Source organism: Mytilus edulis, chromosome 11 (genome assembly GCF_963676685.1).
Source record: "Mytilus edulis chromosome 11, xbMytEdul2.2, whole genome shotgun sequence".
Lineage (NCBI taxonomy): Eukaryota > Metazoa > Mollusca > Bivalvia > Mytilida > Mytilidae > Mytilus > Mytilus edulis.
Window position 1 is genome coordinate 18,167,907 of NC_092354.1, and position 22,563 is coordinate 18,190,469.

Below are 22,563 nucleotides of genomic sequence, written 5' to 3' on the forward strand. Positions count from 1 at the left end.
GGAAGGTAATGACGTTGCTAGCGTAAATTGTTACTTTCGCGACGTCAAACTACGACTTATCGGGAAAAGACTCAGTTTCGACTGATTTTTATCATTCAAACTTATCTATTCAGTTCCGACTGATTTTTATCATTCAAACTTATCTATTCAGTTCCGACTGATTTTTATCATTCAAACTTATCTAATTTGAAAACGAGTTCATGGACCCCTCTTTTTTAAATGCCATTTGGTTTGATTACGTTAGAAGGTTATGTGTGCCAATATTCACGAAAACGTTAATAGTGCATTTTTTTTTTAATTTAATAAATATACAGCAAATTTTTTTTTCTACATTCGTGAACATTTGATAAATATGAGTTATGTGAAAAACAAATTGCACAAATTTATAGGACATTTATATAAAACAGAATTTACAATTAATTTAACAAAAGACAGTTTTTGTTTATCTTTTTAAAAAAAAAGGTTATGTATTTCTGTCAAAGGAAAATTACGTCCAAAAATCCTTATTTTGAGCAAATATATAAAATTTGGACCTCATTTTACTAAAAAAAATAGCACATGCAGGCATATTTTATTATAACAAATAGCCTATATGCAAATTGTCAGCAAAATTTAAATATGGGATCAAAACTGTATCGTATGCCCGTAACGTGTGAAATTGAGATTAGTGACCTATCAAAATGCTGTTAGCATTATGAAACTTTATACTTCTATTGATACTACAAAAACAGATACCAACAATAACAAAAGAGGGACGAAAGATACCAAAGGGGCAGTCAAGCTCATAAATCTACAACAAACTGACAACGCCATGGCTAAAAATGAAAAAGACAAACAGAAAAACAATAGTATACATGACACAACATAGAAAAATAAAGAATAAATAACAACTTGTTGGGTCTAAATGTTTTTTTTTTGTTTTTGTTTTTATTTTAATCATCAATTTCTTCGTCTTTTGAAACTTTTAAGGATTTTTCTGAGTATCGTTTTGTTTTTATAAAGGAACGAAGCACCACTACTAACCGTGTATGAAATAAGCCCCGCCTCCTTACTACCTTATATGGTATATAAAGGGATGTAACACCACTACTAACCGTGTATGAGATAAGCCTCGCCTCCCTACTTACCTAATATGAAATATACACTTTTAACCAATCACAATTAAATATACAGGAGGTAAGATAAAAATGTATATTACAGATCATCATAACTTTATTCTCGACTTAATATATAAAAAATCAATATGATTAGAATAAAAACATGTTTTAACTATCTAAAAGTTAATCTCCTGTATATAACGACACAACATACTGGATAGAAATTATAAAAAAAATATTTTCAAAATACAATGAGAAAATATAATAATAAAGACTAGTGTCGAAAACTAATGCAAAGATTGAAAAGGATAGCTTTGTTAAAGCGAAAAAAACAGCGAGGTGTAGGTTTGATGATATTATTGGTAAAGATGCAATTTTGTACAAACTATCATGTGGTTTTGGCGTAATGAACTATTGCTATGTAATGGGTGTTAAAGAACGTTTGACACGCAAAATTGAAACTGCACATTGAAAAACAGAAGGATTTTCATCGCATGCTGCCACATGACAAGCAAGCTAGAGATGACAATGCAACCAAACATGTAAATGTAATTAATCTGATGTTCCTTGTGGCAGCATGTATTACCCGGAGAGAGAGTGCCAAAATAGAATATAGATCGACAATACAGAATTATTTAATTTCAATTGATTAAATATTAACTTATTCTCTTTATTCAACTAATTGTAATAATTCTAAATTGTAATACTCAATGACAGTTTTTTTGATAAATGTTTGTCTAGAATAAACCCATACGACCTAAAAACATGTATGGTCCAGCTTGTAATAGACCGCATGGGTATACCCTTAATATCCGACCGTACGCTTATGATCAGACGCGGACGGTCCACATACTCATATTATGGTCTGGAACAGATACAAATGTTCAATTCTTCGACCTATAATGGTTTACTTTTATAAATTGTGACTTGGATGGAGAGTTATCTCATTTGCACTCATACCACATCTTCTTATATCGAATTATAAATCAACATCAATAAAATTTTAGATCGATACAAACTGTTCACTCAATTGCAATTGAAATAAAAGTGTTAAGTACTAAAAAAAAGTCACGTTCATTCAATATGTTTAACAATCTCCTGCAGTATTGAGCAAGCCCGTAATACACGAAACTGAATAATGCTCGCTGAAATTGAATATATTTGAAGAAAACATTATGTAGGAATAACAGTTTTGAGATTATTAAGGAACTGTACTACAAAATGCAAATGAAAGGGAATATGCATGAACGAAACATGTATATGTAAACAATCTAATGTTCCTTGTGTGCGAAAGTGCTAAAAAGAAAATAAATAATTCTTTTCAATTGATTGCATGTTTGCTAATGATCCATACTTATGATATACGGTCCAGTCTTGACCGTAGGCGTACGATCCAAATAATAATATGGTCTGAAACATGGAAACATAAGTATACGGCCGTCGTTTTTTAATTCACATTGTCGACATATCTTTACAAAGTCAAACTTTTCTTAATTCGTCTCAACTTGTTTAATTAGATTTACATACTGTAAGTCTACCAGATAATCTTTTTTTTTTCTCCGGCTATCTTAGTTATCTATTTAAAAATAAAGATATGTGGTTTGTAAACAAAATGCATAAGGAATTATGATCATAGTGTTAGCTTCAGATGAATAGAAGAATTAAGAAAACGTATATTCTATATTTTCTACAATGACAATCCCCTTGCTCATGCAAGTTCGACTTTCAGCTTTCGCTTCATCCTTACAACGTTGTACACGATGTGTGTGGTAGGCAAACACATTGTTTTGAAAGCTTTGTTTATAGTTGGATCGTTTGATGTCATGGCTATTCTTAAACATCTAAATATAGAAAATCTATTTTCTAAAAATATAACGAGGAAGTATTTTAATTTGATTGACTAAAAATAACCACCTTGTAATGTTTTATTATAATCTGGGATTCAAACGGATAGAAACGAAAGTGATTTTCCGATAAAGATTAGTTTTGTTTTCGGTTTGGCAGTACCACCAATTGTTAAACACATAAGTTGTATTTATACTGGACGCACACTACTATGCACACACATTTATGGAATACCAAGAACAGAGACAGTATTTGCAATCCGTTATCGAGACATACCATTATTTATTATTCAGAAAGGGTTTGAACTTTGTGTTCTACTTACAATACCTCGCAGAGGATGAAAAGCTTAATATGTGAATAAAAAGAAAACTGCGATACCTGCATGATCTGCACTTTACAAAGTCATGTATGGTCTACAGCAATTACTGCATGTTTAAATAATATCGCATAAATATTTGCATCTGATTGACAAATTTTCAAAAAACTCAAAGCTCAATCAAAGTTCGTCTTCATTTTAGCATGATGCCATTCAAGTAAGCTGCTTCCATCATCTGATTTCACTGGATCTGGAATACAAAACAACGTACAATTGTTTGATTGTATGTCCTTATTTACAGATGAGAAAATCAACCTTGCTGTAGTTCTTATTAATGTTGTAACTCGAGGCAATTCTGAGAGGCCTTGTGGTATACGATTGAGTGAGTCATTAGTTTTAACGTAGCATGACAGAACCTCAACCGTTGGTGCGGTCTTTTGATAATATCGTTGTGTTATAAATAAGTTTTTTTTAAATATTGAAAGAGTGTCTCCCTGGTACACTACATGAAATACATGCAACCTGATGGAATTCTATTACAATTTAAGTCCTCACAATACTGTAAACAAGCAATTGTTATTTCCTCCTTTAAGGTAAAAAATTCCAATCCAAGTATATGAATTTATCGGGAATTATAAAACCCCGGAATGAGAAGTTAAAACCATTTTTGCTGGCATATATGATCAGTGGTCTGCAAAACTCAATGACATGGTGAATATAAAAAAATACTATATGGCATATACCTATGTTTTATAAGTTGGTTGATCGGTTTTCATGGCTTCAAAAAAGAAAAAGAATACCAGGCAGGTACATTCAAAAAGATATTCAAAGATGGAAGCGTTCCGGATAGTGTAAGAACTAATCTAGCATTGAAGTTTAATAAACGAGTGCCACATGTGGAGCAGGATCTACTATTCCTTCCGGAGCACCTGAGATAACCCCTAGGTTTTGATGGGGTTCGTGTTGTTTATTCTTTAGTTTTCTATGGTGTGTCATGTGTAATATTGTTTGTCTGTTTGTCTTTTCCATTTTAGCCATTGCGTTGTCGGTTTATTTCCGATTTATGAATTTGACTGTCCCTCTGGTATCTTTCGTTCCTCTTTTGATGAAAAACAGTTATAGCAAAGTTTAAACACGGAATGCATCACATTATATCGTTACGAGTTTAAGCATCGGAGTTTTAAAATATAAGCTTACATATATCGTTTTATCTCATCTGACTTACATCTTGTAGAAAAATAGAATTTCAGCGAGTATTTGCAGGAAAATGTATGATATTTTACCGATCACATTGAAGTTAAATATAGCTTTGCTATGCGTTTCGTATATCAAAACCAAAACGGTTCAATTATAAAGCGAACAAAAAATACCTAGTCTAATCTAGATAAAACTTTAGTTTTCATTGTCACATTTAATAAAACGTTTACAGTATGCAACTAGGTTTTTATATATGGAGACAGTACCTTATAACCCTAATTGATATCGATAATTATATTTTTCAAAACACCTTTATGTCAACAGATGGGGCGTGTTGATATCAATTACAAAGTAAATACAAGGATAAATTACCACGCTTTCTGGCAATGGATCGGAGACATTCTTTTTTATCAATTCAAATCAAATGTGTATGTTTTGTTATGAAAATAGAAATAACACACAATTTATTCATATCAGATCTAAAAAGAGATAATTTGAGTATTTTGCTTACACGTTTTAGTATTAGTTAGAACATTAATTGTAAAGGACATTAAATCCCATGTTTAAGAAGATTCATGGAACAAGCCATGAATAAATCAAAAACCATTTGTTCAGAGAACAATTGAAGGTCTTTCCACCTTAATTTTTCTAAATAACTAATGAGAGGCTACTTCCGGTTTTCTCAGGGTAACAATTGGGGTCAAAGCATAGGTTTCGTCACTTTGAATCAATGAATATATGGTTTGTATATGGTTTTGCCAAAAATAAGAAAGATAATTATAAACTTCCAGTTTAAAAGATGTCACTTCTGATTTAACTAGATAGCTTTATTCAAACTGATTCCAGTTGTATGGTTTCTATATACTTTTGCCCATAATAACATGAATAAGGGAGATATAATGTATTTCCGGTTTATTTATGCGATAGGTTTCTGTATGCGTATTTGAAAACATAATAGTTTATAGGTATATGTTCATGACAGAAGTGCAAAACAAAACTTCCAGTTAATTCAAGGTGACTTCCGGTTGTATGATTCAAGGTTATATGTCAACCAAGAGATTATGAAAGACCCTATAGCTTTATTATGTACCGTTTAAGAGTAATAATCAATAAACCTTAAAATCAACCATTTCAGGGACTATAACCTCTATCAGATATCATTGGATTGTTTCAGACCAAATGTATCATATCTTTAGCACAATCATGCAAACATTTTGCACAAGTTATTAAATGACCGCAAAAATGTTGCGGTCGTATATTGGTATCACGTTGTCGTCGTCGACTGCGTCGTCCGAATACATTTGGTTTTCGTACAACAACAAAGAAATATATGAAATTGAAACACAAGGTTTATGACCACAGAAGGAAGGAAGGTATGATTTTGGGGTTATGTTCCAAACAGTTAAGGAATAAGTGGCCAAACAGGTGCCCAAATAAGCAACTCTCTAGTTTCCAGACAATAACTTGTGGAATGATGTACGGATCAAACTGAAATTATACCACAAGTTCCCATACCACAAAGGGATGGTAATAATTGCAGTCGGTTTGTGTGTGTGTGTGTGTGTGGGGGGGGGATTATGGCTCAAACTGTTTAGGAATTAGGGGCAAAACGGGGAAAAAAAGAGTGTCCTGATAAATGGATAGTTACTTAAATACAAAACATAATTTATTAACAGTGTTAGGGAGGTTAATTCAAACACAACATTGATAATTAATACCTTCCTTACTTGCTTTTGTTTATGTATTGTCTTGAGGTGATTAGCTGTCAATCTTTCTTTTTTTTAAAGTTAATAGGTTAAAAATGCTGATGAAGGTAATTGTGGCCAAGATGATGTATCTCATTTTCTATTCTTAGACTTTTATGATGTATTTATATGGATAAATATGGTTGCAAACTTCATTAGAAAATTGAAATGAAATTATGACCTCATCTTGAGGGATTATTTTAGGAGAGGGGGATAGGGTGAGTTAAATTTGCAATATCATAGTGTATTGCACAAAAGCAAAAAAAAAATAATATAAAATGAATATCAATTCGAATCACATAACCAATTAGAGTTCTTTGACTACTGATATTCAGTGTCAGAAACCTATTATGTGGCAAATATTCAATTACAATCCAATTCAGACCTGTGACAAGTGCAGATGTTATCTTCACCCCCAACTGTACAGGGTTTGACCTATACTGAAGTCTTCGATACTGTTAGCATTAAGAAACTAGCTACTTCCATTGATCCTACAAAAAACAGATGCCAACAATAACAACTTGTTAGGTTTAAATGTGTTTTATGAATTTATTTCCATCTTAATCATATCATCAATTTCTTCGTCTATTGAAACCTTTACGATTTTTTCTCAGTACTGTTTCGTATTAATGAAGGGAAATAACACCACTACTAACCGTGTATGAAATAATCCCCGCCTCCCTTTTACCTCATATTGAATATAAAGGGAAGTAACACCACTACAAACCGTGTATGAAATAAACCCCCGCCTCCCTTTTACCTAACATTGAATATAAAGGGAAGTCACACCACTACTAACCGTGTATGAAATAATCCCCGCCTCCCTTTTACCTAATATTGAATATAAAGGGACGTAACACCACTACTAACCGTGTATGAAATAAGCCCCGCCTCCCTACTAACCTAATATCAAATATACACGGTCTCCACGAGGATGCTTTTAACCAATCATATTCCTAAAAATATATAGGAGGTAAGATAAAGAATAATGTTTTCCTTTTTCACTACTGCACTTTTCTTCTATTTTAAAGAAAATAGGAGGAATGATGTTATAAAATATACGAATTGTCATTATTTATTTTTCATTGATTGATTTGCTCCTAAAACGTTCAGAAATTTTACATTGATTATGTTTTACATCTCCATGTGATAACAACAACGTCAAAAAAAGATATACATTACTGATTGTTTACAATCTATCTTTTTCTGTTATATGATATTCGTATGTGCGGTTTTTGTAATATGTATTTGCTGTACATAATCAAGTTTAATAATTTTTGAAGTATACTGTTCGTTACATTGGTCTTTTATATGAATAAAAATAAATCTGCTGATAAACACGTCTTCCTTCGATATCATACATCAACCAGTTTTAAATGTTGATTTACGACTTGACCATGCATAGCTTTTGTCGTGAATTACCTGCTTTAAATATTTGTAGTTGATGTCGTGCCAATGCCTTTGTTCAAGTCCTTTACCTTAACGATAGTAATCATTGTTTAATATTCTAATATTCCGTCATTTTCACAATATCAATACTTGTTAAAAATCTTTTCCTGATTGCCAATTTGTTTTTTAACATAGTTGATTTACTTACTGATATATCAATTCATTATATGATTCTTGTAGAACATGCTTTATTCAATTCATTTTCCAAATATCCAAATTGGCAAATGCTCTACCAGTAATGATTACTAGCTCTTGTATCCTTTTCTATCTTTAAGAAACCCAATGAAAGATGTAAACTATAGTATAGAACATGTGTATCACTGCTTTTTTTCATATGAATTTCGAAAAGTTACTGCGTACTTCGAAAACAAGAAATTAAAATAATTTTATAGATCCATTTTACCACTTATCTTGCTGGTTTTTTTTAGTTTGTTTTAGATATTTACCGTCATTAATTAGTCTGTAATATCTATTGATATATGATTTTTTGTTTGAACAAATATACATGTTTACAAATCTTTTTTTAGATTTAAATAAATTTTATGTAGACTCTTGGCTGTTGGTTATTGAAATACAGACATGTCTAAAGTCATTTCATACAAAAAATGTATTATGATCGCCTTGACAATCACAACGTTGCACGTAAGTATAAACATTATTACATAATCAAATATGTCAGATAGTTTGTCCGTCCATTCCAAGTTTTTTTCCAAAGTATAAACGGAAAACTTTTCATTAACATTTGAAAAAAAATTACATGCATACATAAAAAATCTATTAATCAAATATATTTGGAGGTTAGATAATAATGGCTTGTTGTTAACACCATATCTTTACGATAGTTATCACAACTAGAGAATAACGAAATGGATATGTACTGAGGAACGTCAAATGAATATTTCTAAATACACCAATTTTTTTTAATTTTTTTTTTTAAAGTATTCATTGCACAAAATATGTCCGATGCATATATATTATTTAAAAGGAAATCAGTACAAAATAATTTTCTATGTTTTTTTCCTGCATATATTTTGATTGATTATTGGTTGCTTAATGTCCATTAGCAAATATTCCTCCCCCTACATATTGAATTTTATCGATGACAGTAACTGTAATCCATTTGCTTTTTTTCACTTTCACTAAATTAAAATGTTCTTGAGTTGTATTTTCACTGTATGATATAACTTATGATTAACTTATTCAAGCATGTACTTTAAACAAAATATTATGTCTTTACTAAAGCATTCCAAGTTGTCCTCCTTATCTGCGGAAAACAAGTTTTAAAGAAAATCTGTCTTTGTATAGTATTGGTTTTTTTTGTACAAATGGTTATTGTTCCTTTTGAATATATATTAAAGATGATGTAAATTCAGAAATTATTGCGTGGATTTATTATTGCGGTTTTGTCATTTTAGACCTAAATGCGATTTTGATTTTTGCGATTTTATGGAAGTTTCTGTTTAATTCATATTAAAAGATTCGAAATGCGTATTTAAATTTTTGCGATCATAACCCTTTTGCATTTTTCACAATAATAAAAAACAATTCTAAAAGTATAATCAAGAATTCACTTAATTTACATTGAAATAAGTAAAGTAATATTAAGTGTTTAATCATAAAATGGTCATAATTTCTGATACGATCATTATCTCTCGATAAATAGTGGTCAAGCTACTCAGCACCAGTACAACTTTATAAAGGTTACTCTATTTCTGTATTTTTTTATACTTAAATTAAATTCTTTAAAACACCTCTGATTGGACCAACTACTAAACTAACTGAACTACTTACAAACTGTTGGTTTGTGCACTCTTATCAAATCCATGTTTTGAGTGACATTTAAAAAGACTGATGTTTATCATATTACGTACCACGACAATACGTATCGTATCTTAACATGTTTAAGCCATGAACATTTTCATATTTTACAGATATGTACATGTAAATCATACAGTTTAAAATGTCCTTCCCAAGCTAGCTGGAAAATGCGGGCCAACGCTAAATGTAATAATACGTTGACATACTTTTGCTTGTACAACAATGTGGAAAGAAAATATGTTGAGGGATGTAATGGACCAGACTGGGATAGAAAAGGTATCATAGCATATTTTCATGTTCAGATATTATTTTTCTAAGTCGATATTCTCAATAACCTTGTAAAATAAAACAAAAACGATTCTATGTTATGATAGTATAGTACTTTACACCTAACGGGGGAGATTGTACCTGATTTTCATATAATAAAGGCATAATATTTCAATCAGTGTGATTGGGCTCTGGAGCTGGCATGTCAGTAGCCGCCAGTAGTCCTTTGTAAACTTATTTCTCATTGTCAGTGGGCTTAGTTTCTTTTGTTACCTTTTCTGACATCGGACACGGACTCCTTTTAAATTTAGTCGAAGAATTCATATTGAGAACAATATCCAACAAGTTACCAAACCACACATACACAAACAAGTGCGCGTAGCGCATGCGTTTATTATCCGTGTTGTTCGGTCACAATGTGAATACTTCTCGACATTTGTATTCTTTGATTAGTTATTCATTTTATTCCATTGGCAAATAGTTTTTTTATGAAATTAAAATAGAAAATGTTCGTACAATTACATACTAACATACATTAAACTTTAGCAGTATTGAAGACGTTTTTTTATGTAAGGAAATATATGTTATTTTTAAAATAACATTGTATTATATAGTATAAAATTGAGAATGGAAATGGGGAATGTTTCGAAAAGAAAACAATCCGATCATAGAAAAAACAACAGCAGAAGGTCACCAGCAGGTCTTCAATGTAGCGAGAAATTCCCGCACCCGGAGGCGTCATTAAGCTGGCCCCTAAACAAATATATATTGTTAATATCAGTTTTCTGATTGTATGTAATATTATCTATTATAATTTTAGGAACAAGACAAAGTTGGTTCATTGAACAACATCTTGATCAAATCCACCGTTTTATTCAAATATACATTTAATAAGCATGATCTTTGACATCCAACATGCAATTGTTTCTAATTATATTGTTAAAAAGAATTTCCCTAAATTGTTAATAAATATATATTATTGTGATATTGTAGGAAGTAAGCGTATATTTTCTGGATCCTTTACAAGAGGACAATGTATCCAAAATCGTTTTCAGCCGTTCAAATTCCGAACCAATGAAAGCATGAGTGACTGTTTCTATGCTAAATCAATCTGCAGTGATGAAGGACAAATTGTGTACAATGACAAGTCAACAAAATATGATAGAACATGCAGCTGTAATCACAATAAAAACTTTTCATTTGTTACAAACACGAGAAATTTGTGTTATTGCATTCCGACAGAAGAAGACTGTTCTTGTAAAATCAACCCAGTGAACTATACACTCTCAGGTAAATATTTTCACGCCCATTCTTATTTTAACAAAAAATGCTTTATAATTTTCAGTATCCCTATGAGGAGAAGTAGAGTAAGGCACATACGAATCATTTCGATTATAATAAGAACATACTATTATAATATATATCATGCATTTAACGGACATTAAATCAAATATTTAAAACTTATATTCATTAGACATTATGAAAGGTGAAACTGTTTGAAAATATTAAATTCAATTTTAAAAGGCCATTTTTTTCTGTTGGTTTTGATTGACAGACTAATACTCACATTTGTTACGCAAATTTGAGTTATTGCATATCATATCGGAATCAAATAAGTTCCATACAAATCAAATAAAAAAGCAATGCATTGATTTGTTTTCAATTAGAACATGATCATTTCTTGTTTTTATGGTGTATATATCATTTGATTTATTATTTATTTAACCTACGGAGATTACTCTAAAACCGTAGTATCTATAAAATATGTTAATTCAGAGGAAGGCCCGTAATTCATTAAAATATTTTACGTCTTTTATAATAAAAAAACGAAATAATTTTAATTATAACTGAACACTGATAAGAACATGATAAGTCAATCTACGACTACAGTGATTTGAGATTTTGCATAGTAATTCCAATGAAGAAGTAAAATGATTCGGTGTAAGAGACAATAAGAAAACTATTCACCAAATGTATACGCTTGGTAAAACAGAACCAAACGGACTTCTTCTACTGACATATTATTCAATATACCGTACACGTTAATGTTTATTACACATTATACTTTAATGTGTTTTCAAACCATGATTTTATTGTTCTCCTTCGTATCAGAAATCAACTATTTTCGTTTTTCGTTTTAAAAGAAATTGTTATGAAATGCAACTCTTGAAATGCTATTCTAAATAATTTTTTTTATTTTACCTTTCATTTCATAATGGCATTTTCATCAATACATTCAATGAAGAATTTGAGATCTCAGTAAATTCGGTCATATGGATATTACTGTTTATTATTGATTTATCAAAGATATCCGTCAAAGATGTGGTAGTATTTATGCATAGGAGTGATATTTCGTTGAAGTATATTGTTTATTGTTGACATTTTATCATACAATATAACAAATAGACATGCTTTACAAATAGTTCGAAGAAATATGAAATGAAATCGTTTGATTGAGTTATTTAACACAAACCCACCTGAGTGAAACAACTGATATGAGATTATTCAATCTAAAAATCAAAGGTTAACATTCAGTAAGATTGTTAACAGTTATTGTACCTTTCCTCCGCATTATTTTGTTTTACTTTAGATGCTGATTGTCTTCAAAAATACTATCTGGAAAACAAGAAGTCTATAGATGAGTACAAGTAAGTCTTAATATTCTAATTTATTGATAATTTCCCTCGTCTTTTAGGTATACAGTCTGAAGGATTTGGATCATTATTTAGAATAGTTAACCATGAAAAAAAAACCTGCACAAATGGTATCCGAATGGTTTATTTTATTTAATACTAAGCGAACACGGAGTACAATTAAAACATTAGACACCTTTAAATGTTTGAATAATTTGAATCAGTCTTCCTGAAGTTCAGCAATGCATATTATTTTGAACGTGAGTTGTTTAGAATATAGGTTTCGAAAGATGAAATAAAAATAAAATCAGATCACTATTTAATCGTACCGTTCAATGTTATATTTTGAATAATAATCTTTATTTGTCATATAAGTAACATTATACTTGGGACATAAACAAAAGTAACAACAACAATAAAATAACTGAGTTGAACACACACATATCTATATATATACAAGTAAAACTAACTAAGAGTCCCCTGTCCTCAGCTCTAAAGACTGTTTCATAAAGGAACCTGTTTTTTACTTGGTTTATATTAGAAGGATTTAGTAGGACTACTAGTTTTTGTATATCAGATAGATTTGGAAACATAGGATTATCTATTGCCATTTCATTAAAAAGTTTTATACGTAAAACGTTATTAATTTGACAATGGAGGAGAAAGTGATTTTCATCTTCTAAGGTTTTACAAGTTGGACATGTTCTATTGTCTCGAGGTATTTTTAGATATATGCCTTTCTCAATGAGCATATCATGGTCACTAATTCAAATTTTTGTAAATAAACGTCTAGTTTCAAAATTTTAAGATAATATTCTTGGTCTTGTTTGACTTTAATATTTTTATAAGGAAAAAGTTTTGTTATTTTTGTTCAAACTTTTTATTTTTTATTCAAGTAGTTCTGAATAAAATTTACTTGTAATATTCTTAATCCAAGGCTTTAGTTTGTTAACTTGTTCCATATTTTGACAGGACATTACTTTTTGTGAATCAAGGTGTTTACTTAATGTATAACTTTCTTTTAGTAACAGGTTTATGTTTTTAGTATTTAATCTAGCCCAATAAAGAATTGCTTGGTTTTTTTTATATATTTTTCTATTGGTTGTCTACCAAGTTCAGCTTTAACACCTAAATTAGCAGATGTTTTTTTAGTACCTAGAATATATTTACAGAAATTAGCATGAACATTTTCGAAAGGAGTCTTATCCAAATATTGGAAATTATCTATATCTTTGTTTTGAGATTTTAATCTGCCTTTTGCTCTATAATAAGATTGACATGTATCCATGCATGATTTTTCAGCATTATATGTTGAAATTGGTTTTATAAGAGAATCAAAAAGATTAAATTAAAAGGGAAATTTCCCAAAAAAGGCTGCATGTGTTTTTTTTATGAAAACAGAGCTTTCCTAGCTTTTTTGGCTAAATCTGTTAAACTTGCATTTAGATTTCCATTTTTTTTTATCAGAGTGCCAAGAAATTTATACTCAGTAACGTTATCATTTTTTCAATATTGAACCTTACAATGTATGTTTCCAGTTTTGTAGTTCTTTGTTCAATGATCATTGTTTTTGTTTTTCTAGTATTTAGACATAACTGCCATTTTTCACAGTAATTTGCTATTAAGTTATTTAAGCTATTTTGAAGACCTTCTTTACTTTTGGATAAAATTATAAGATCATCGATAAACAAAAGACTTCCTCTATCAGAATTTAATATTCTCAAGGGTTTTGAACCTATATGGTCAAAATTTTCAACTATATCATTAATAAATAAATTGAAGAGTGCGGGACTTATACTGTCCCCTTGTTTTACTCCTCGGTCAATTGGAAAAAATCTAGAATGTTTATCATTATATTTTAAAGATGATTCAGTATGAATAAACTGTTGTTTTATTATTTCAAACATACGTTTCTCTACACCGATTTTAGCTAATTTTTTTAATTTAAAGCATTCCAATTTTCCAAATGGAATCAAAAGCCTTTATAAGATCTATAAAACAGACAAAAAGTTTTCTTTTATTTTTATGAATATATTTATTAATCAAAGTTTTAAGCATAAATACACTGTCTGCAGTTCTATGATAACTCTGAATTTAAACTGGGCATTAATTAATTTTTTTCCATAGTTTTAATCATTCTTTGATTTAAGATACTACTAAATAATTTGGATATACAGTTGATTAAAGGAATTCCTCTGTAGTTGCTTAGATTACATTTGTCACCAGATTTATGTATTGAAGTTGGATAGTGTCCTGTTTTTAACATAAGATTAAATAATTTAGCATATGCTTTGGTAGTTACTGGACTTCTTAATTTAATTACCTCGATTAACACACTAGCTGGACCGCTTGCTTTTCCATTTTTTAAGTTTTTTAAAATACATTTAATTTCAGAGCAAGTAATAGGCCTGTCTGTCATAGGGTTACAAGAAATAGTATCTTCAATATTTTTCAGCTTTTGCTCAATTTTGGTTTGAAAATCATGATTTTTTTTGAAAATTTTCCTTGATTTTGGAAATGTTTAATTGTGCTTTAACTGTCCTTTAACATTTCTTTTAAATCATCATCTCCATCTATATTTTTGTTTTCTAGTGATTTTAGTATTTTCTAGTATTCCTGAGGATTTTTATCATCGAATCTGAAAGTTTATCAAATATTTACTTTTAATATTTTATTTTTAGCTCACCTGGCCTAAAAGGCCAAGTGAGCTTTTCTCATCACTGGCGTCCGGCGTCCGGCGTCCGTCGTCCGTCGTCCGTCGTCCGTCGTCGTCTGTCGTCCGTCGTCGTTAACTTTTACAAAAATCTTCTTCTCTGAAACTACTGGGCCAAATTAAACCAAACTTGGCCACAATCATCATTGATGAATCTAGTTTAAAATTTGTGTTTTTTGACCCGGCCAACCAACCAAGATGGCCGCCATGGCTAAAAATAGAACATAGGGGTAAAATGCAGTTTTTGGCACATAACTCAAAAACCAAAGCATTTAGAGCAAATCTGACATGAAGTAAAATTGTTAATCAGGTCAAGACCTATCTGCCCTGAAATTTTTAGATGAATCAGCCAACCCATTGTTGGGTTGCTGCCCCTAAATTGGTAATTTTAAGGAAATTTTACTGTTTTTGGTTATTATCTTGAATATTATTATAGATGGAGATAAACTGTAAACAGCAATAGTGTTCAGCAAAATAAGATTTACAAATAAATCATCATGACCAAAATGGTCAGTTGACCCCTTTAGGAGTTATTGCCCATTATAGTAAATGTTTAACCTTTTTTCGTAAATCTCCATGATCTTTTACAAACATCTTCTCCTCTGAAACTACCTTGTCAAATTAATCTAAACTTGGCCACAATCATCATTGATGTATCTAGTTGAAAAATTGTGTTTTTTGACCCGGCCAACCAACCAAGATGGCCGCCACGGCTAAAAATATAACATGGAGGTTAAATGCTGTTTTTTGTTATTACTCAAAAACCAAGGCATTTAGAGCAAATCTGACAATGGGTAAAATTGTTTATTTGGTCAAGATCTATCTGCCCTGTAATTTTAAGATGAATGGGACAACCCGTTGTTTGGTTGCTGCCCCTGAATGGGTAATTTTAAGGAAATTTTGCTGTTTTTGGATATTATCTGGAATATTATAATGGATAGAGATAAACTGTAAACAGCAAAAATCTTCAGCAAAGTAAGATTTACAAATAAGTCACAGGATCAAAATGGTCAGTTGACCCCTTTAGGAGTGATTGCCCTTTATAGTAAATTTTTAACCATTTTTCGTAAATTTTAGTTAACTTTTACAAAAATCTCAGATAAACTACTGGGCCAAATTTTACCAAACATAGCCAGAATCATTATTAGGCTATCTAGTTTAAAAAATGTGTTTTGTGACCGGGCAAACCAACCAAGATGGCCACTACGGCTAAAAATTGAACATAGGGGTAAAATGCAGTTTTTGGCTTATAACTCAAAAACCAAAGCATTGAGAGCAAATCTGACTGCGTAAAATTGTTTATCTGGTCAAGATCGTTAGGTTGTTGTCCCTAAATTGGTAATTTTTAGGAAATTTTGCTGTTTTGGGTTATTATCTTGAATATTATTATTGATAGAGATAAACTGTAAACAGCAATAATGTACAGCAATTCAAGACTAAAAAATAAGTCAAAATGACCAAAATAGTCAATTGACCACCTAAGAAGTTATTGTCCTTTATAATCAATTTTTAACAATTTTCATAAAATTTGTAAATTTTTACTAACATTTTCCACTGAAACTACACCATGTACACGGACAAGTTCATTATAGATAGAGATAATTGTTAGCAGCAAGATCATCAGTAAAGTAAGATGTACAAACACATCATTATCACCTAAACACAATTTTGTCATGTACTGTCTGCTTCCTTTGTTTAATTCGCATATACCAAGTACCAAGTCAGGAATATGACAGTTGTTATCCATTCGTTTGATGTGTTTGGACTTTTGATTTTGCCTTTTGATTTTTGATTTTCCTTTTTGAATTTTCCTCGGAGTTCAGTATTTTTGTGTTTTTACTTTATACCATGGTGAGCGACACAGGCTCTTTAGAGCCTCTAGTTTTCTGTTTTGGTAACTTTCTAAATGATTTGAGTAAACAAAAATATTTATGTTTCATTGAACATTTAAAAGGATTTTGTCTTAATTCTTTTCCGACTGCATTTATTGACTTTTTGTATTCATATACTTCATTATCTGACCATTTTTGTTTCTTTTAAAGTTTGGTATACCTCTTACATGTCTTAATGTACAAAATTTGTTAAGTTGCATAAAATTAAATCAAGCTCACTAGCTGCCTGACCTATCCCATTTTGATTTTCACTATATTTCTTTGTTTTAAAGTTTATAATTTCATTTATAAAATTTTCAGAAGATAGAGTTTGAATTAATATATTTTTGGAGTTATCGTTCCACTTATAACATTTCATTGTTTTCCATGTGTCTTCTGGAAACAGATACTGTTCTTCACTTATATTACATTTAAGAAATATTTCAATTTGTGCATGATCTGAAAGGTAGTTGATTTCATAAGTTTTTGAAGTATATAACTGAGGTCAGGAGACTCTTACTCACAATAGCATAATCTACTGTATTCAAGCCATTGGGCGTGAAACATGTAAAATATCCCATAGAATCACCAATGTATCTGCCGTTAAGTATACGTAGTCTTGATTACAAGCATAATTCTAAAAGATTGTTACCCTGTGCATTTAGTGTTTTATCTTGGTTATTTCTTTTTAAAAATTGATCCACATCATAATTGTGAGGTAATATAATTTGAGAATGTATATTCAATAGATCTGGTTCATCATTTTCTATAAAATCTGGATGACTGCTAGTGCGGGAGTTAAAATCTCCTATTAAGGCAATTTGTCCTTTGTTTGAATATGTACTTATTTCTTTTTCTAGCTGAATATAGTCATTTTCATAATGAGTGGAATTTACCGGGGGGATATAGACAGCACACAACAATAAATCATATGCAAGGCCAAAGAAATTTTTGTCTAATTTAAGACATAGCCTGTTTTGTGAATTTGTACCTTCTTGACTATGGGACATCCCTTTAAAGTATATATTTTTTTAAAGTATACTGGTATCCCACCACTATGTCTTTTTGCTTTCCTCTTCTTTATTTTTATTTTAGAAACGGTATTAAAGCCAGGGATATTATCTTCTTTACATTCTCCTGTCCAGTTTTCTAATAAGATATTTATGTCTATTTTTATACTGTTAAGAAAAAAATCATCATTTGATTTAACACCAAGACCATATATATTCCATGCAGATATAGTTAGTTGCTTAATTAATGAGTTCTGATTCATTATAAATCAAAAAATTAAATATATGGCTGAAAACTAGCTTTAAATGATGAGTTAAGTCTTTTTCAACTGATTTTTATAGTTCGTTCTTATGTTGTAGTGTTATACCACTGTCCCAGGTTAGGGGGAGGGTTGGGATCCCGCTAACATGTTTAACCCCGCCACATTATTTATGTTTGTGCCTGTCCCAAGTCAAGAGCCTGCAATTCAGTGGTTGTCGTTTGTTTATGTGTTACATATTTGTTTTTCGTTCATTTTTTACATAAATAATGCCGTTAGTTTTCTCGCTTAAATTGTTTTACATTGTCGTGTCGGGGCCTTTTATAGCTGACTATATGCGGTATGGGCTTTGTTTATTGTTGAAGGCCGTACGGTGACCTATAATTGTTAATGTTTGTGTCATTTTGGTCTTTTGTGGATAGTTGTCTCATTGGCAATCATACCACATCTTCTTTTTTATATTTAAAGCATAATGATATATCTATAACATTATTATAAACATTTGTAATTCTTAATTTATAAACACATAGAAGTAGCATACGATCAAGTACTGTGGAAATTGTTGGACTGCATATTTGAATGCACGAAATAAACATTATATTAATTTCTCTTCAGAGGTGTTGCAGGTCAAAACTTTTGAAGACCACTGGCAAATATGATTTTTGAAACATGACATAATATAAAATATATTGCAAATCACAGATAATAATTAGAGCTAACCAATAATGAGAAGCCAAACATAAAACAATTGTACTAATGAACAAAACATTAAAATAATTAAAACGTGATCAATTGGACAAAGAGTTTATCAGTCAAGTGAGTTCATTGTTTAATGAACATTGCATATTCAATATTTTCAAGTATGTTAAAAATTATAGAAAATCTTTTGCAGCTACTATGTAAATGTCAAGGCAAAAAATCGAGACCATACGGAAAACAATAATTTCTGTGTTTGATGTAACAAGTAAGTTGGTCACCAAACTTGAGATAAAATATACACAAAATACAGTTAAGTATGAGTTTATCTAGACTTAATCTTGACTTGCACTTAAAAATCGGCAAGGAATGTCGGTTGGGAAAACAATAGATGATTTCATCTAACGATTAGTGGACTTTCCATGTCTAAGTATCAAAATTCCACATTGTTGCAGCAGTTATATCTCTAAGTTGATACGATACACATGAGCTTGTATTTCTTTTGATGATTTTTTTGCTATAGATTTGCTGATTACAAGGAAATTATTAAATCTAGGGTTTCTAGTAGTGAGGTTGAAATCATCACTTCTTAGATTTTACGGACGCCACTAAGAGTTGGTTGACCGCTTCATGATATCCGATTCACAGATGACAATGAGTATGTTCTAATTATCGTTACCACAATCCCGTCCTCATTCCCTGAATTTGACTTCCCAAATAAAAGACTTATGACTAAGGTTTATACTAACATGACCAACATAACGAGTGCCATGTGTGAACCAGGATTCGAACATCACTTCAGGAAAGAAAATACCATTAAAAATCGAACAAGGGACATACTTGTAGGTCTGGACAAAGATGGTATTACAATAAATGAAAATATAAAAAGACACTCATTTGCGAGCTATACACAACATAATACAAGTGTTTTCAAAAGGTAAAGCTGTATCCTATTTATGAGCACAACAGTGTAACCCGAAATAACAGATTACCGCTTGTTTGCAGTATAATGTTAATATATTCTTACAATTTTTACACAATATAGGATAAACATTGAGTATAAAACAACAAATGTTTCAAATTTTGATTAGAAATTGTGTATTTGATTTGATAATAATTTCATAATGAGATGCGGTGAGAGCTCGAATAAAAAAAATCAGACAAATGATTTAGATGATTAAGAATAAAGCTCATTGTAAGATCTTCTATAATGATCGAAACTTACACAGTAGTTCTTGAATTAGAACATTGACTCTTGAATTTAAATGCTTTTGTTTTAAATTTCAACAATATTTTAGACTATCAAAGATAGACACAAACAATATTAAGTGATAATGACAGATGCGAACAACTTTCAGGTTATACGAAAAAAATTTCATTGCTTTTTTATGTCGTTTCTTCTTTGCTTTGGCTGCTTTTTTAAAATTATGTAAGAAAACGAGCAACACCTATAAGGTCAACAAGACACTAAATACCACAGAATGAACACAATTTAAAAATATTCTGTACATGCTGTTTGGTTAAATTAAAGCAAAAGTGATCACAGTCATATCTGTTTCGTTTATGATTGTTGATTTAAATCCGTGCATTTCTTTTATTCTAGACTATACGGTTAAGTGGAGGTCATCAACTGAAGCTACTGCACTATTTTGCCTTTGCATAATACATATAATTGGTAAGTTCTTTAAAGAAGAGTATTATAATAGCAGGGGCATATGTTTTGCCTCAACATTAAATTCAGTACTGTTGAGATAATAATTTTGCATCCAGTCAATACAAATCTGTTCTGTGTATGCTTAAATTGTTATTGATCTGTTCTCAAAGCATCAAGTCAAATAACAGAAATGCGCGAATTGTTTTAACAGTACTGAATTATCGCAGTTGGTACATTTGAACGACTGAATATTACTGAATAGTTGACTGTCTGACTGTCGGAAAGAGGTTTAAACCAACGTGACTGTTTAAGACAATTAACAAATGTTTACCGATGAGTTGTTGTAAACACCAAACTTTAAGACTGCTGTCTTTGATGAGTTCATTTGAGGAGTCGGATGTGTGCGAACACGAATAGAGAACTATCTAAATATATCTAGTTAGTGTAGGCCAACTTGAATAAATGATTTCAATTTCAAATGCAAATGCAAAATTGGATACGTTGATTTATTTTCTAAACATTATTCTTGATCTAACTTATTTATTAACAGATCTCTGACGCAAGTGTATACCCTTACTCAAAGACATGAAGCATAACGGTTCAGAATGTTTCTGTTATTATTTATCATTCTCTTCATATGTTGATTCTTCCGATTGAAAAAAAAATGTTAGATTAATTATTCGAATTTTGACTTTTTTATTAACAGGAGAAATATTCTTGGTTTTTTTATTCCTCAAATGGTTCAGCGACACTCCAAATCTATTGAACAGATGGGCCAAAACAAAACATACAGGTAGTTACATTTCAATATGAGAATGCAAAACAATAGTGGACTGTACGTGGATAAATTTCATTGACGATTATATTAATTTCGTTTCTGCTTATTATATGTAGATAACAGTTTCATTATTCATTTTATTAATTTGATAACATATTGATATTCGTCTTGTTCGTTGTTTCAGGGAATGTCTTGCACTTTTGCCAGGTGAGCTTCTCTCATCACTTGGCGTCCGTCGTCCGTCGTCGTCCGTCGTCCGTCGACGTTAACTTTTACAAAAATCTTCTCCTCTGAAACTACTGGGCAAAATTTAACCATACTTGGCCACAATCATCATTGGGGTATCTAGTTTAACAAAAATGTGTCCGGTGACCAGGACAACCAACCAAGATGGTCGCCATGACAAAAAATAGAACATAGGGGTAAAATGCAGTTTTTGGCTTGTAACTCAAAAACCAAAGCATTTAGAGGAAATCTGACATGGAGTTACTTTGTTTATCAGGTTAAGATCTATCTGCCTTTTATTTCTTAGATGAAGTGGACAACCCCTTGTTAGATTGCTGCCCCTGAATTGGTAATTTTAAGGAAATTTTGCTGTTTTTTGTTATTATCTTTAAAATTATTATAGATAGAGATTAACTGTAACATCAATAATGTTCAGCAAAGTAAGATTTACAAATAAGTCAACATGACCAAAACGGTCAAATGACTCCTTTAGGAGTTATTGCCCTTTATAGTTTTTGGTAAATTTTAATAATCTTTTAGAAAAATCTTCTCTTTTCTAAAACTTCGTGGCCAAATTAAACCAAACTTGGCCACAATCATCATTGGTGTATCTTGTTAAAATAATGTGTCCGGTGACTCGGCCAACCAACCAAGACGCTGCCATGGCTAAAAATAGAACATAGGGGTAAAATGCAGTTTTTGGCTTATAACTCAAAAACCAAAGCATTTAGAGGAAATCAGACTTGAGGTGGAATTGTTTGTCAAGTATCTATCTACCCTGGAATTTTCAGATGAATCGGATAACCTGAATTGGTAATTTTAAGGAATGTTTGCAGTTATTTGCTATTATCTTGAATATTATTATAGATAGAGATAAACTGTCAACAGCAATAATGTTCAACAAAGTAAGACATACAAATAAGTCAACGTGACAAAAATTGTCAATTAACCCCCTAAGGAGTTATTGCCCTTTATAAATTGTTTTTAAC

The 22,563-nt window shown here is 30.8% G+C and overlaps 1 long non-coding RNA gene across 1 annotated transcript; it reads left to right on the forward strand.

The window, feature by feature from the left end:
- Positions 1–3,050: 3,050 nt before the first annotated feature.
- On the forward strand, positions 3,051–9,736 carry LOC139494774 (uncharacterized). Its single transcript, XR_011657144.1, has 3 exons — positions 3,051–3,640; positions 8,177–8,291; positions 9,581–9,736. It is a non-coding gene; the product is annotated as an uncharacterized lncRNA (long non-coding RNA).
- The last annotated feature ends 12,827 nt before the right edge of the window (positions 9,737–22,563 follow it).